Consider the following 14,206-nt stretch of genomic DNA (forward strand, 5'->3'; position numbering starts at 1 on the left):
AGGAATGTCCAGCATCAATAGGCTACCTATTTGGTGATCCCAGCGAGACATCAGAGGCATTACATCCTCTATTGTATACAATCTTTCTGGCATGGCACACTATACAATAAAACCTGAGCATCAATGGGTTTTATACCCTCAAGCACCAATATGGAGAAACCCCAAAATAAAAATCAGACTCAGAGCACTAAACGGGTGAGAATGGTGGTAAAAAGTCAGGAATACTCTTGGAGATGTGATAGAGCAAAACAGGCCTGAAACCTTTCCAGACCTCCAGCAAGAATTCCAACTTTTCGGTACTCAGGTCTGGAGACGTGGCCAATTGGTGATTTTTTCACAGATACTTTTGGACCTTTTTACTACAAACCCTCCGAGGCTGCTTATCTGGAAATATTTGTAGACTTGAGGCAAGGTTAGAGAAGTTGTGTCTGGAATGTATGGCACTGTAATAGTGAACTTGTTTATTGGTACTAGTAACATTTTAAAAACCACAAGGCAAATATTTACTTCGTACAGAAGTAGAAGACACATGCTGCAATTCCCTCTTCAAGACAACTATTTGAGAGAATGAAACTCAAGTTTTGCTAGTATAAAGTTTTGCATGAATGGCATTTCTCCCCACAGAAACTGAAAGCAGCCAACATGAGCACCTGGCGCGTCCTGCTGGAGATGTGGCGAAAGAGCCTCTGATATCAAACACATATTGTTTGCGCGTGCTATCATGCACATATTGTTTGCGCGTGCTATTATACTCATATCATTTGCGCGTGCTATCATGCACATATTGTTTGCGCGTGCTATCATACACATATTGTTTGCGCGTGCTATTATACACATATCGTTTGCGCGTGCTATCATGCACATATCGTTTGCACGTGTTATCATACACATATTGTTTGCGTGTGCTATTATACAGATATCTTTTGCGCGTGCTATCATGCACATATTGTTTGCGCGTGCTATCATACACATATTGTTTGCGCGTGCTATTATTCACATGTTGTTTGCCTGTGCACCATGATTCTGTTCCTCTTATAATATCGATAGTATTTGACCTTCTTGAAACACAATTAAAGCTGCCAGTTTTCCGTTTTTACTGATTTTTACAGATCAATAAAGACAGAAAACAACGTGTTTTCTGTCTGCATTTATATTTAGAAGCAAAAAAATTAAAAAATGGTGCTTCTTTGAAGGGGCTCTCCGTGCTGTTCATAGATAGCATGAGGACTTAAAAACAGGGTGAAATGTAATTAAATACAATTATATGTCAACATGTCAACATATATTTGTAGAGTAACGCTAATATTTACCTCTGGGTGTATTGTTATGTTATATTTGGCTGCTTAATTTGCTAAACAATGACAGGCATCATAGTACCTGTGCTCATGTGCCAGTTAACGTAAGGTGGAAATATACCATTTTACAACTGAATTTATTCACAAAACATAACATCAATACAAAAAATACTGATAAGATAGATAAAAAATGAAAATGAATAAATACAAACTGAAATAATAAAATAAAATACCATAAAACTGGGAGCCTTAAACAGAATGAGATTAGGTACTCTTCTGGTCAAACATTTTAAACAGTCCTTTTTTATCTGATCACGATTCCATCCGTAAACCATTGAAATCCCTTTCTGACTCTCACATTTTCATAGTTGTGTACATAGCATTTTTTCTATAGCAATAATTTCCGCCATTATTACGATCAGAACTCTGCTATCTTGTTTTATTGGCTGTGTTTCAAAAAAATATTTAGGCATAAAAAATATTATGCAGCATCACGTTTTATCATAATTTAGGAATTTAGGTTTTTTGAAAGAGTGCCATGTCCTCAATGTGTTCTTAATTCATTTTTTCAACAAATTTATGAGTAGCATTGGCATATACAATATGTAAATTAAAAGAAGCTCTATGCTAATATGATGCACAAACATTGACTGAAAGAACACAGCTCAGCTTATGAAAATGATATCTGCAAATTAATATGAAATATTCATTCTGCACTGAAGTATACGTTCGTATATTTGCAATATTATAGATAATGCTGTGACTGAAAAATACTGCTAAGTGCAGTACAGGACAATAAATACAAGGGAGAATGGGATAGTGGTTGGGAAAGGAATTAAAATTGTCCTCTGCCTTAGCTTTATTTTAGAATAAAGTTGTAACCAGAATCCATTTAATTACAGTTAAAGTGGCAGACTACAATAACAACCCACAGCAAAGTTTAGCAAAACATGATCTGAAAATGCAGAGTGACAAAGTTACAAAATTGGAAAATATTGCAAAAAGTTTTAAACGTCATATATCCTTTTTTGGTTGTTGCTTTACATGGCACCATGAAAACGGGGACATTTTCTTAGACGAGCCTTAATTAAAAAGTCTGCCGTTTATGACAGCTTCACACATAGGTAGGAACAATATCAAGTTGTACCATCTTTGTTAACCCCTCATTAAAAAACATGCATTTATTTAATCTACGTATTTTTTTTCTCCAATATTACAACTATTTTGAGGTTCTTACTTATTTTTGATGCATTCGAATTGCTTGATTAAGAAGAAAAGTCATACATTTGCTCCATCAGTATTAAAACACTGCCTATCTTCTCCCAATTATTTCGATTGAAAGAGCCCAATGAAGAAAATTGGAAAAAAAATGGTGTAACAATTTTTCGGGTTAGAGGAAAGCAGAACATTTGAGTGAAACGAGGAAATAGAATCTCATGATATATTATGAAAAACGCAAATTTTTCGGGTAGGATTAACAATGCCCAAAAAGGATTCCCAAAGAAATCTTAAAGGTTCTAATGTGCATGTCAGCTCGTTGGGCAGTCCATACAGAGGTTCATCTCGACTAACACACTTCTTGAATCACTTTCTCGGTTTTATTATCTTAAAATTCCCAAAAATCAGAGAAGAATTAGAAATAAGTGTACTGGAAAAGCCTTCATTTTTGCATATCATTGAATATTCCTTTTTGCAGTGTATAAAAATTGTTATCTTATCTCATATTTTTGTCTGTTCAAAATCGTCTGTGGGAGTTAATATTCTATTTTCCCCAACGGCTGTTGTTATTGTAAAATACTGTTCACGAGGCTTGATTTCATCTGGTCATAGGGACCGGAGAGGTTGTCACATCAGTAACTGATGACCTCAGAGTGGACGAGATGGCCTCGTTTTTTTGGGTCTGTCACCTGTGCTCTACACTGTTGGTCATCCACTTCTTTTGAAGCTTTAATCTGATTGCTCGCTTCAGGGCCCTGCTTTAAAATTGATTGAATCCTTTCTTTCTATTTGGAATCAAGCTCTTCAGTCAAGGCCTTTGCCATGCAGCCCAAAACTGTCGAAAACCTCCCACTTGACCTATATTTCTTTCCTGTTGTGCAAAAAAAGCTCCCATGGGTTATGCACATTCAATCAAAACATGATGCATGCAACAATAGCTACTTTATCAAAAATATTTTTATTTATTTATTACTTCCTTTGTTTAGCATGCTTTATATCATTGTTTGTATCAAAAAGGGTAAAAAATCATACATTGTATTCGTGATTTTTTTCTTTTTTACAAATATGTAGTGCAATTCATAGGCATATTTACACACAACTAATATTGTCTACGTCCAACCCCTACTAGTCCACCACACACTCATACTATCCTCTCGCATCCACTCTCATGCTCACTCATGCCATCCACACTGACATCCTGCCCAAAAGCACATACACATAATGGTCATACAGGGGAAAATGATGTTTGAATCTCCATGACCTTGTTGTCGGTTGGGTACGCGCAAAAATAGGTCGACGCACGTTTCGGTAGTATTAACCCAATTGCGACCACCTTCTTCAGGACATTCAAAATTTGTAAGTGATGAGCGAGGAGTAGGGGTATGAAAACTACATGAGGGGGAACATCATGTAGAGCCACTGTGCAGCAAATCCCAAGGACTAAGCCAGCATCAATATAGATGACGGTCTCTCTTCTAAACAAGATGTATGAATTTGTATTTAACGCTGCTGCCAATGAAGTATCTCTGTACTGTCTCTATCCAAAAAGTGGTATAGTCCACAGGGTAGGTATATTTGTTAAACCCCACTATATGGTTGGTATATCCTCACAATTTGTTTATATTTGTCTTTATATCAAAAGACAATGGGTTAGTTCTTCTTTAGAATGTTCTTGTTATTAGTCGGTTTAGTCATCGGAATAGTCTGAGTTTCCAGCCCTAGTATGACATATCATCACGACGGCGCGATATGCAGGTTTCCTCAGCCCAGTCCTTTCGCCATGCATTGTGCCATGCAGCCTAAACTAGTCTGTTGAGGTGCCCCTCAAGGTTTATCTTTCACACGTCTTCTTTTTAAACTCTTTTTCTCCCCCGTTATTTGGCCATTGCAAAATGTAAGAATTTATTTTAGTGGCTGAACACATCATCAAATGCAGCTGCCAAGTCGATCTGTGGTTTGAACAAGTTTGAATCAAATATGCTGCAAATTACACCTGCTAAATGTATTTATTTTATTTATAGAGTTTTATTATAGCACGAACATGAATCAAGAGAGAATCAGAGCGCTTTACAAATAGTCAGGAACAAATGAGAAAGGGGCAAGTAAGGCCAGAAAATAACATGGTCATGAAAGATATAGGCAGTCACCTCCGAACTAATGCAGGAGGCCCAATATATTTTTAAGCCAAAAGGTCTATAAACAAGAGCATATATACAAAATAAAACATGGTTGTTGAGTACAACAGAATTTGCAGGTCCGATACAGGCTGTAGCAACGCCAAGCTGGGAGAGGAAGCACATTACAGAGCCAGGCTGACACGACAATAGACAATGGCGAAATCCTAGACTAGAAAAGTATTCATCAGTAGACCTTTCACTTCTTTTTTAAAAGACACTGTTAAGGAATTCAGTCTGGTTTCAGGAGTCGGAGAATTTCTGATTTGCAGGGCAATACCCGAGTGTGATGCTATGGGAAATGATACATTGCCCATCGACTCCAACTTGTATAACTGACTCCATTTTCTGTGCTCTCATGCAGTTGCTGGGTGGGGAGGGAATGTTTTTGCTCTTCACCTGTTTTTGCTCTTCACCGTGCAGAGTAACCTTGAACATATTGTGTTCCATGCTCACTTGAGACTGTTCACAGAGTTGAGTTGTTTTCTGTGAGTGCCTTACCTCGACGCAGACTGGTACAGCCAGTCTCTTTTTTTGCAACAGAAGGAAGGGGGAGAGGTTTCTAGAAATCTCTCCTTGGGTTAAGTAAAAGGTATTAAAGACAGGGAATGTTGGCACTCAGACAGGATCTTGTTGTGGAACAAATGTGTTGCCGCAGGGAACTTTTGGTGGTCCTGATCGAGACTTCTGACTGACTGTAAAGGGTTCCCCAGTCATGCTGGCCAGAAAGTTGAAAAACACTCTTTTGGTGATGTATTTCTATTGCTGCTTTGTGTATATATGCTATAAGTTTAATTGTTTTGTGTACATATTTCATATGTTTTTTCTGCTGTATATACATGCTCCTTATATTTGACTTCTTCTGGGAAGGTGCATTGTCGAGTCTGTTTTGTCTTCTTTTTAAAAGTGTGGTACTAATAAATACACATGTTTAATTTTAAAAGCACCTGGATCAGTTTACTTGCCTCATTTTGAGAGTTCCCTTTCTACATGTGTTATTTAAGGGTGCAGTAATGTATATACACGTGCCTCCTTTTGAAAGTGCTGAGTTTAAGTGTGTCGTATTGTTTCAAGTCTAAAGTAAAACATTTTGGAGCCACTTTGCAGAAGCGGAAATTAAAGGGGAAAATGTTTTCCAAAAAGACAAAGGCAGATTCCTAGATGGCAAATGAAATACCGGGGTGGAAAGTAGCTTGCGCATGAGTGGTCTTGTGCTAGGCTGAGTGGAAAACTGGAATGCATGTTTAGCTGACGGTGAGTCGCCACAAGTAGTGGCATGTTTGCAGAAAGTATCAATTGAGAAAGGGTCAGAGCTTAACACGTTAGGGTGAAGAGGCTGGATTCTCTTATGTGCATATCGTAAACATGTGTTCAGTTAAGCAGGAACATGATTGGATAGAAAAGCAGCTGGTGGTAGCCAAAAATAATCCATGATACCCACCTGTCAGAAAAAGCTATTGCAAGATAAATTGGAAACTTACCAGACTGTGGCTGAGAGAGCTGCTGTACATGTAGCACAATATGAATATAAGAAAAGGAGGTGAAAGGTTAATAAGAGAAAAGTTCACTTAGCCATTGCAAAGGCAGGAATAGATGGGACCCGGAGAAATAGGATTGGAAGATCTGGTATTCTTCAGAATTTTCAGACTCCAGGGGAGAGTGTGGCCAAACTAGTAGCCAGGATGAATTAAAAGATCGGAAGGTTGCCCATGCATAGCCCATATATTGACGGATGATACAGGGTGGTCCAAATTATCCACGGGGTTGTGATGGACTCCATGGAATATTTTACTCAGCAAGAGATTAATGCCCTTCTAGATAGATTCCGACAGAGACCTGGGGAGGCTTTGCTTGCGTGAATGGTGCAAATGTTTGAAATGGCAGCCTGTGGGGTGATGTTAGATCACTTGGATTCAGTAAAGTATTGTACACTTAGCCCTGCCCCTACTGACAGGTACAGTTTAGACAACCAAATCAGCCTGTTACAATTAGCAGTTGCTGGGTGCTTGCCACAAGTATCCTACAGAGTCATAATGGTCAGTGAAGGCAAAACCTTGGTTTACATTGAGAGATGCTATGCAGAGATTTAAGGAAGAAGTAATGAAAACTGCTATATTCCTGAGTAATGCGCATGAGCTAATGGAGGGTTGGTGAGAGTATCAGTGCGAAATAAAATAATATGTTCAGCTCCCCCAGCCTACAAACAGGTAATGATGACCCTGCTAATTAACCAGACTGATTATGATTTAGCACAGGTGATTGAGGCCATCCGAGAGTTGGGAGAGCTAGGGGACCATATAAAAACTGAAAGATCCTTCCGTTCTGAGACCCGTACAGACAACAGTAGGGTGTCTCGGAGAGATATGTTTATGGCCTTGTTGAAGGATGAAGTGAAGAAAGAACAGAGAGATTAAGATAGAAACAAAGAGTTTGTGGGAGATGTATCGGAAGCGAGGGCTGGACAAGAAAGAAGAAAGTAGGCAGGTGAATAAACAGGACAAGAAGCTAGTGAGTCAAAGAAATCCAGAGGTGGGGGAAGAGGACAAAGAGAGCTAGAGAACTACCCATTTGAAGGTGAAGGGGGAGAAAGACTCAGACAATGAGTGGCTCAGTGAGAACAGAAGGGAGGAAGAGTTTCCCCGAGAGTATGAAAGTTTGCACCCAGATTTGACTTGGACGAAGGTTGACAAATCGAGAGCAGGTTAGGGAGTAGGCCAAACTCTGGTACAGGGATGGGCTCACAAGGATAATAGACCCTATGTTGACATAGAAATTTATTGGAAACATTGTAATTTTCGGAAGGCCCGAGCCCTAGTAGATTCCAGGGCGGAGGCCACCTTGATATATGGAAACCCAAAAAAGTTTAAAGGACAGTACTTCACCATTGGGGGTTTGGGCGGAAAAGAAACACCAGCCGTGCAAACCAAGGTTCAAATGAAAATAGGGAGAATATCAAAAAGAGAGCACACTGTATTGATAGTGCCTCACTCCGAATACATTATTGGAATCGATATTTTGAAGAGAATGACTCTGTATTTGGAGGACGGTTGCTATCAATATGGATCAGAAAGGTAAAGCTTAATTGCCGCCGCAAGAGTGGGTCATTTTAAGATTTCTCTAGTGAAGGTGCCCCAAGCTACTAATATAATTCATATGAAACAGTGCAGACTTCCATGAGAGCATGAAGAGATCAGTGAGACCATACAATACTTGATAGAGGCAGGGGTTTTGATTCCAATCACTACCACCAGGAATAACCCCATTTGGCCTGTGCGCAAACGTGATATGAGGTGGCGCATAACAGTCGATTATCGTGAATTGAACACCCATACTCCTTCTCTTACTGCTGCTGTCCCAGATACGTTTACCTTAATTGAGAAAATACAGAAACACACTGGAACCTAATATTTGACTATTAATACTGCCAATGCATTCTTTTCTATACCAATAGTCCCCCAGAACTAAGAGTAATTTGCTTTCTCCTGAAACAGTAGGCAGTTTACATTTGAAAGGCTCCCTATGGGGTATTTGCATAGTCCTACCATCTGCCACCGGCTGGTGGCAGAACACTTGGATGAGATATCAGTTATTACCGGGGTTCAGCTTTGTGATTACATTGATGATGTGATGATACAGGGAGAGACACAAGAACAAGTGCAGATCCAGCTGGACAGGATTGTGGAACACTTGCAGAGTAAAGGGTGGGAGATAAATCCCGCAAACGAACAGGGACCCTCTCAGAATGTGGCATTTTTGGCTATTCAATGGCATCAGGGACACAGAGAGGTGGTGCCACAAGTGAGACAAAGATTGAAGAATGTGCTGAGCAATGAAACAGGAAGGAAGCTCAGAGGTTCATTGGATTGTTTGGTTTTTGGAGACAGCATTTTCTTCCGTTGAGTCAAATTTTGGCCCCTTTTTACAAAGTTACATGAAAGAAAAATGAGTTTGAAGAGGGAGAACAGCAACAGAATGCCTTTGAATCAGCAAAGGACGCAATATAGCTTGCTTTGGATTTGGGCCAGTATGAGAGAAGGATGTTGAGCTGAATGTGATAGCCCAGGGATAGAATGCCATTTGGAATTTGTGGTGGAAACAAGTAAAGAAGAGGGTGCGTTTAGGAGTTTGGGCAAATAAGTTACCAGATGCTAGAAAGCGGCACACTCCCTTTGACTCTGGGGCACAATGTGATTTTGAGACATGTGATTCCTATAATGCAATCAGTGATGAGGTCCCACAAGACTCATAGAATAGGGTATGCATAAGAAGCCAGCATAATCAAATAGAAGTGGTACATACAAGACAAGGCCCATGTAGATCCCAATGGCACTCCAGTGTTGCATGAGCAGGTGGCGCAGGTCCCAGTGGAAGATACAGAGGTGTTACAGGATGTGCCTGCTATATAAATGTCCCCTGTGAAGTGGGGTGGCCCATTTGCAGCATTGCCTTCAGAAGACAAGAGGCATGTGTGGTGTACTGATGGCTCAGCCAGGTATGTGAGAGCTAAAAGGCATTGGAAGGTGGTGTCATACAATCCTGTGACCAAGACATTGTTGACTGCTACTAGAGAGGGAAAGAGAAGCCAGTTTGCAGAACTATACGCTGTGTATCAAGCATTGAAACAAGAATTGCCAGGCAAGAGCCACAACTACAAGGACTCGTGGTCTACTGCCAATGGGTTAGTAACCTGGCTTCCCACATGGCAGTCCCATAACTAGGTGATATATTCAAAAGATATATGTGGTAAGGCGATGTGGCAAGAGATTTGAAAAATGTTACAGCGAAAAGCACAGTTACTGTGTATCATGTAGATGTCCACTGTCCCTCTGACTCACTGGACCTGTTGTTGAATTCCCTTATGGATGAAAAGGCTAAAATCTCGGAGGTCGAGGTGGCAACACAGGGTTCTGATTTAGTGGGAATTGCTAAGTGGGCACACCAAAAATGTGGACACCGGGGAGAGAAAGTCACTAACAGGTGGGCTGAGAATAAAAGGATGCATATTCCCCTAGAACTGAACAAAACCTAAATCATGCAATGTCCTGTTTGTCAGCATACACAAAACAGAACAGTTCCACAGATAGTGAGAGGTCAGCTAAGTAGAGAAACCTTACCAGCACAAATATGGCAGATTGATTACCTTGGGCCCATGCCAAATAGTCGAGGATGTCAATATTTGTGCACAGCGGTGGATACCTTCTCTGGGTATTTGATAGCATTTCCATGTTAATGTGATACTACTCAGTTGAATACACTTAAAACTTTAGACTTGTTGATTCTGTACTATAGAATTCCACTGCAGATCCAAATCAATAACAGATCTAATTTTAAAGGCAAATTGGTGCAGAAGTATTGCGCAACACAATATAGAGTGTGTCATTCACAGTTCTCATTACCCGCAGGCTGCAGGTCTTATCGAAAGGATGAATGGATTGTTGAAAGCCCAGTTGAGAGAATTGTCAGATGGGTCATTGAAAAATTGGAGATATCATTTGAATGAAGCATTACAAATATTACACAATAGACCCTTAGCGAATGCAGAAACCCCTTTGATGCGTATGCTAACCCCAGCTTTGCAGATTCAGCCTCATTTATTTAGAAGGTTTTATATAGCGCGGACAAGACCCTTGCAGGTATCAGAGCGCTTTACAACAAATAAAAGAAAAGAGGGAATAGACAGAGGGAAATAGGTATATACATACAAAAAAAATTATTGCTTATAATAGGTCAAACAAACAGTAATAGTTCCAGCATAGCACATATCTATAGTCCTGAAACAAATAGATCAAGTACATTTTGTCAGGAGAATCGATTTAACTTCCTTTTTAAAGGATGCCGCGTGAGGGTTCTGTCTTAGATTTGGGGGTAAGGCATTCCAAATCCTAGGGGCCATTCCTGAGAATGAGCGGTTATACGTGTTCTTTTTTTTAAAACATTGTGGTTTCAAAAGAAGGTTATATGAGCTCCTGTTAGTTCTTTTGCCGCCCAATGGAACTAGTTCCTCAGCAAGGTAATGTGCTGTTTTGTGATGCAATGCCTTGTGTGTCATACAGGCGATTTTCAAATGGATTCTGGCTTCAAAGGGAAGCCAGGTATGGACACGCAAGTCCGGGGAGATGTGACAGCTTCTTTTGAAGCCTGTGACTAGCCTGGCGGCGGCATTCATTGATGCTCTTAGTGGGGCTGTCGTTGCTCTGGAGAGGCCGCAGAGAGCGACACTACCATATTCCACTCTGGGGATTACTAGAGTTTGGACTGCCTGTTTAAAGTCATTTGCGGGTATGAAGGGTTTCAGTCTTCTTAGGGTGTTCATTTGAAATGTTGCTCCTTTTTATGCTGCACTGATGTGCTTCTGCATATTTAGCTTATTGTCAAGTGTTATACCTAGCGATTTGGCAGAATCGATCATGAGCGGTTGGCCGTCTAGTGCTGTTAGGCGCTTCACCCAATCCATGATGGTGGTTGTTTGGTTGGGGGGCGCCATTAGGAGGAATTCTGTTTTTAGGGTGTTTAATTTTAAATGGTTATTTGCCAGCCAGGACTGCGTTTTTTGTAGTGTTGAATTGAGGGACTTGATATCCTCAAGTGAGTGTACCTTAATGTAGAGTTGTGTGTCGTCTGCGAACATGTGATATTGGACCTTTGCAGAGTTGAGAAGTTCTGTGAGTGGTTCCATGAACAATTTGAAGAGTGTCGGGGAGAGGGAGGAACCCTGGGGTACTCCTAAAGTGACAGTAGTAGGTTTGGATTAAGATTGATTGTTCTTGAAACTTTGTGTTCTGTTTTGAAGGAAGGAAGTGAACCAGTTGAGAACCGTTCCCGATAGCCCCATTCTATGCTTCAGGAGGTCTAATAGACTGTTGTGTTTGACGGTGTCAAAGGCGAAGGATAGGTCCAGTAGGATTAGTAAACATGCTTTGTCTTGGTCCAGTATTTTTAAGGCATCATCTATTATGTGGGTCATGGCAGATTCGGTACTGTGCCCTGATCGAAAGCCAGATTGGAATTTGTCGAGCAGATTGAAGTGCCAATGTGGTGGGTAAGTTGTGTGTGAACACATTGTTCTAGTAGTTTGGCCAGGGTAGGGATGTTGGATATGGGGTGATAATTATTTAGGTCTGCTGGGTCAGCTGATTGTTTCTTTAAAATGGAAGAGACCTGAACAGCTTTGAGGATATCTGGGATGGGTCCTTGAAGCAGAGAAGTGTTTATAATCCTGGTCCATAGAGGTACTAATGTCGGTATGAAGTCTTTTAGGAGGGAAGCTGGGAGTGGGTCAGTGAAGTGATTGGAGGGATTTAAGGCCGTAAGCGTTTTTTTAGAATAGTTTCTTCGCTGTAGAGGTTGAATGAGGACCAGTCTGCATTGTTTTTGGGGTCGAGCTTTGTGGAACAGCTAAGCGTGTTTCTGCAGGGGGTCCCTGAGGCGATCATGTGAGGGTTGGTAAGGGCTGAGAGGTCCTTCAATAGGTCTGTCTTTATGTTTTCGGGTTTTGTTGTGAAATATGACGTGAATGCCTCGCAGTTGGGGAGTGTTTTCAAACAGTCTTTTGGGGTGATTCTTAGATTAGTTCAATTGATTGCTGATGAAGTCGATTTTTGAACGTCTAATTTTCCTGTAATAGGCGTTTCTCATGCTTCTGAGTAATTTTAGGTGAAAGGAGGAAGGTGCTGCTCTCCATTGACGTTCAATTGCTATTACTGCTCTTCTGTCCTCATTTAACCTACCGTCATACCATGGGTTTGAGACTTTGTTTGAGATACTTTTCAATTGTAGTGGGGCTAAATTGTCTAATAATATGGTTATCGATTGGAAGTAGTGATGTGTTAGCTCATGTACTTCATGTGAGCTGTCAGATGGGGGCGTTAAGATAGGGCAAGCGGTTGCAAGGGAGGAGGGATAAACGTTTTTTAGGTTTCTCTTCCAGATTTTCGTTCTCATGGGTTGAACATAAAGTGGTTTAACTACTTCGTTTATATAGAAAGTAATAATGTGATGGTCAGACCAGTCACAAGGGAGGATAGAATCCAGCTGGGTGTAGTCCGCTTTGGAGATTACCAGAGCTAGGTTTGATCCTTTTTCATGTGTTGGGCTGTCACAAATTTGGGATAAGTTAAGGTCAGTCAGGAAAGTTTTGAGGCTATTGACCTCCGGGTCGTCCGGGTCATTCTGGTGGAGGTTGAAGTCTCCAAGGAATATTTGCTTGTTCTGGAGTCCGACATTTGTGGCTAGGATATCCATTATGTGTTCAATAAAGGTAAGGTTGTTTCCTGGTGGATGGTACAGTGAGTGAAGTGAGCATATTGGGGTGTTATTATTAGAGATTTCAAGATGTAAGTATTCACAGGAGGAGAAACCCGGGGAGATGAGACGTTTCACGGAGAGGTCGTTCGGGTGTATGCAGGCAATACCTCCTCCAAGCCTGTCAATTCTATCTAGTCTTGTGATGTGATAGTTAGGTGGGACTAGTATGTCTAGGATGGGAGAGAATGCATTGTTTAGCCATGTTTCCGTTAGGATTGTGAGGTCAGGTTCGTTGTTTAGTATGAGGTCAGCTATATCAGCGCATGACGCGCTGCCGACCTACAGTTTAGTAGGATACATTTTAGCCTGGCCTTGGTAGGTATAATGTTGCGGTCTTGTAAAATGGAAACTTTCTTGAGGTTTTTTTCAACAATACCTTTAGTAATGTGTCTACTGACTCTATCGGGGTTGGAAGGGATGGCTTGGATAGAGGACAATATCAGTGTGTTGTCTGTGTGCACAGAGAAAGGGGACGGAGTTGGGGGTTCGTAGGACTGAAGTAGAGAGATAAGATCTTGCAGTGAGAGTTGTTTTTTTTATTCTGAACGGGCGGGTTAAGGCATTGGGGTCAGGTATTAATTTCCATCTAGGGGGGTTCTGTGATGTGGAACTAGCGTGTGATTGTTAGCGAAATTTCTCTTCTGGGGTTGGTTGTGTCAGGATAAGGTCATGAAGAGTTTGGAAGTCATCTTTAGTTTGACTTAGGGCTAGTAATATATCCTCAAGTCCAGGGTCAGGAGCCAGAGTTGACTCATTCCTCACCTGGTCTGTAGGCAGGTGAGGTGGGGTTATAAGACTGTGTTCGTGAGGCGAGAAGTGAGGTGGTCTGATGAATGGCTGCTTTTTAGTGTGGTGATCCGATGTAAGAGGGAAGTAGAGAAGGGGTGTGACGGGGTAATGTTGTGTGCTGTAGGGGGATAGGCGGTAAAGTTTGACGTGAGGGGGAGGGGGCCTGTATGAACGCAGGCTGATCTGATGTACTGGTGTAGGGAGAGGTTGGGGCCGCATTTGTAGTGGGTATGCAGGGAATAGCGAGATCGGTGGGGTGGGTACAGTTGTGTAATGTGTGGAATGGGTAATTGATGCGGAATGGGACAGCTAGATGAGAGGGGATGCTTGTGTGCGGAGTGATAGGCATAGAGGAAGTGCAAGTGGAGTTGTGGGAGGAGTAGGCATGGGGAGATGTATGTCGTACAGTGGGGGGGCAGAGGGGGC

This window comes from Triturus cristatus, chromosome 8 (genome assembly GCF_964204655.1).
Source record: "Triturus cristatus chromosome 8, aTriCri1.1, whole genome shotgun sequence".
Lineage (NCBI taxonomy): Eukaryota > Metazoa > Chordata > Amphibia > Caudata > Salamandridae > Triturus > Triturus cristatus.